This window comes from Talpa europaea (genome assembly GCF_964194135.1).
Source record: "Talpa europaea genome assembly, chromosome: X".
NCBI lineage: Eukaryota > Metazoa > Chordata > Mammalia > Eulipotyphla > Talpidae > Talpa > Talpa europaea.
Window position 1 is genome coordinate 10249112 of NC_140081.1, and position 4127 is coordinate 10253238.

A 4127-nucleotide genomic window follows, 5' to 3' on the forward strand; every position below is an offset into this window, starting at 1 on the left:
TCCAAAGTATCAATATTAAAAACCAGTGTTCTCCTACATAATGTAATAAAATTAGAACATAAAATAAAAGAATTGCTAAAAATTCCTGTGAGACTAGAATCTGAATAGCACACTAAAATCTCCTTTGCTTAATAAGTAAAGCATTAAAATTAAATTCAACTGAATTACAATGAAAACACTACTTGTCAAATTTTGTGAGACACGGAGCAATGTCCTCACTTAGAGGGAAATTCATAGTTTTTAATGCATTTATCAGGACACAAGAAACACTGAAATGAAGTGAGCTATACTTTCAAGTCAAGAAATTTTAAAACTGTGGATAAAATAGACACTAAAAATAATAAAAGAGCATAATGAATAACTCCAAGCAATTAAATTCAAAAACCAAAGTGACTAGAATATTTTCTGGAAAAAAAGGTTTTTTTTTGAGTACTAATACACCTAAGAAGTTGATTTAAAAATAGAATAGGAAACATTTAAAAAAAATGTTTGTTGCAATTAAAAACTCCCTTTCCTTTTCCAGGACCACATGTTTTATAGGTAATTTCTACCAAGCCTGAAAGGAATAGCTAATTTTTGATCTTAGATAAGTTGTTCTAGTATATATCATAACCCAGAAATTCCACCTTTGGCTGTATATCCCAGAGAACTCTAGGGGACTGTAAGGTGGCCACATTCACAGATGCCCCTCCCAGCACTTACTTATTTGTGGTAGTGGGGAATAGGGGGGTTCTCCAGATGTGCACCACTGTGGAACTAAGTAAAATGTCAAGAGTGCAACTCATGGAATATTGGGCAGTAATTAGAAGCATCTGACCAGTTGTACTGAGCCATAGGAGATCTTAAGAACAGTGCTAAATGGGGGTGGGATAGGGAGTGGACTAAGGAGGGCATGCAAATGGGACTGAGAATAAGGCTATAGGAATAAATAAAATACAGTAAGGGCTGGGCCTTGCATGGACCAACGATGACAGCGTGACCTGAACCAAGGAGTATAATTAAATCAATGCCCCCCCCCCATGTCCTTTGCTGAATGTCCACTGCCAGCTCCTCTCAGCATGTCTGCCTCTGGACTTCGTGGTTATGCCCATCTTCTGCTGGGAAGAGGCCCCTAGAGAGAGCCTTGCTTTTGCCGGTACTGTAGGTTAGGATTTTCTTTGCTTCCTAGTTCTTTCGGATGTCACTGTCAGTTTGATCCGACTGAATTTATAGCTACCAGATACTTCTTTCTTTTCTGGTCTATTGCTGACACCCATCACAGATTCCCAACAGACTGTGGAGTGATTATTTTTATATTTCTTCTTCCTTCCATGGCTTTTGTAAGAGGGAGCGGTAAATGTCTGTGTTCACTCAATAATCTTGAATCAGAAGTCTGAAAGATTTATTATTTACTTTTTAATTTTGTGCTTCAACACTCCTAATCTAAATTTCAAAACCAAGGTTGTTGAAATAGCTTTCTTAAATATTTTAAGCTTGGTTTCTGAGAAAATTGCTATAAACTCAGAACTCCAAGTTTAGACAGATCTACTATTTGTGGATTTTTAATATGTCCTCACGCTCAACATCCTGGGTGCAAATTTGAGAACAAGAAGCTATCTTTAAATTGCTTTAGCACTTGAAGTGAAATTAAATTCATAAATCAATAAGAGAAACAAAAATGCACAAAAGTAGTGATTTATTTATGCATTAAATGCTAATATTGACATATACTTTTTAAATTCAAAGGATTCTCTAAACCTGTTATTTTAATCTTATTGTTACTGTGCTTATAAATATAGCTTTTTCAAACTAGCTTTTATTAATATATAGCATTTAAAGAAGTGCACAAATCATAAGCACACAGCTTGATGAATTTTCAGAGTAAACAGATGCATGTGTAATAGACTTTACCAACACCCTAGAAGAATCCTTTAGGCAAACTAGTGATAATTCCCAGTTTGCTAAGGTAGCCGTATTTTTAACTTTTTAGACCATAGATTCGAAATTTAAATAAATGGAATCAAATAATACATATTCTATTTTGGTTTCTTTCATTCAACATTATGGTTATGAGATTCATCCATATCACTGTGTATACATGTAGTTCATTAATTTTCTCTTGCTGTCAAGTGTTCACTATATGAGTGCATTTATCCTTATAACACTGCTTTTGGAATAGTTATTTCCAGTCTTTGGTTATTAATTGGTTATTTTTTTTAAAGATTTATTTATACAAGAACTGGGATACAGGCCAGATGTGGGGGAGGGTGAGAGGATTCACTAGAGACAAAGCGGGGAACAGAACAGGCAGACTGACTGAAATACACTGCTGAGGGGAGCAGTGGGCGCGACAGGAGAGGTCTGCCACGCACTGTGGGACCCTCGCCTGGCTGATGGGGATCTAACCGGTGCTGCAGAGGCTGCAGACAGCTTCACAGCACCTTGCTCAACCGCCTGCGCCACCAGGGGAGGCCCTATTTTTGGTTATTAAAAACAATGCTGCTTTAAATATTCTTGAGATGTTCTTTGGTGCACAAGTAAGCTCGCTTCTGTTGGTCATGGACCTACCAGAGTCCCGGGTGAAAAGGAATGCATTTGTTCAGCAGGTGTAGATGCCAAACTGTTCCCTTACGTGGTTGTACCAATTTACATTCCCACCAGCAGTGTATATGGGTTTTAGTCACTTACATCCTTGTCATCACTTGGTATTGTTATCTTTTACATTTTGGTTCTTTAATATGAGGTTCTTTAATATTTGGTTCTTTAATATGAGGTATGAGGTTGTAGCCCATTGAGGTTTCAACTTGCGTTTTCCTGGTGATAGATGTGATTGGGTATTGGTTTATGTTGATCATTATTTGTATAGCCACTTCTGGGAAATGTTGATTCAAGTCTTTTGGCCCATTTTCATTGGCTTGTCTTTTTCTCATGGATTTATACAAGTGTTTTATTGTTGTTGTTGCTGTTTTTTCCCTCTCCTCTCTCCCCTTCCCTCCCCTTCCATTTCTTCTTTGAAAAACATACTCTGGGTATGACTCCTTTACCATTCATAGGGGTCGAAAAATATTTCCTCCTCCTGTGTGGATTTCTTTTCACTCTTTTAATGATGTAGAAGTTCCTAATTATAATGTAGTGCACTTTATGGATAGTGCCTTTTTGTTCTGCTTAAGACATTTTTGCCTACTCCATGATCATGAAGATATTTTTCTATGTTATCTTCTGGAAGATTTATTGTTTTACATTTCAAATGACTATCTGCTGGAATTAACTTGTTTTGTGTGTAGTAGGGGTCAGATTCCTCCCTTCCCACCTTCCTGCCTCCCCTCCTCAATTTGGATTTCCTATTGGCTCAGAGTCACGTATTACAAAGATTGTTCTGTCCTCCCTACCACTCTGCATTTAGCTTTGTCACAAGTGAAGATGTGTGGGTCTGGTCTGTTCATTAGTTGATTTTTCTTTCTCAAGCCTGTGCCAACAGCCCATTGTCTTAACTACTATAACTTTGATACCGTCTGACATCCATTGTGTATTTTCCATTTTGTTCTTCTTCAGCACTCTCTTCATTATTTATTCTCAGCCCTTTTTACATGTCTATACAGCTTTATAATGGTCAATTTCTAAAAAAAAAAAAAAAAAAAAAGTCCTGCTGTGGCCTCCCCCGTGGCGCAGCGGTTGAGCACTGGGTTGCGAGGCTGCCCGCAGCCTCTGCAGCACCGGCTAGATCCCCGGCTGCCGGCGAGGGTCCCACATGGCACGCAGACCTCTCCTGCCGCCCGCTGCTCCCCTCAGCAATGTACTTCGTCAGTCTGCCTGTTCTGCTCTCTGCTCTGTCTCTGGTGAATTCTCTCACCCTCCCACGCTTCTGACTGTACCCAGTGCTTGTATAAATAAATAAATAAATCTTTAAAAAAAAAAAAAGTCCTGCTGGAATTTTGGATTGAGATTGTTTAGTTCGATTTAGGGGAGATTGATATTTTTGTAATACTATCTTTCAGTCTATGGATGTGATTTATTCCTCCACTTTATTTAGATCTCCTTTAATTTCTTTTGAAAACTTTTGTAGTTTTCTAGGTAGAGATCCTTCATGATTAAGATGGAGGTTTGCTGCAAGTTTTTGATAGATATAGTAATAGGATAAATCAATGTTT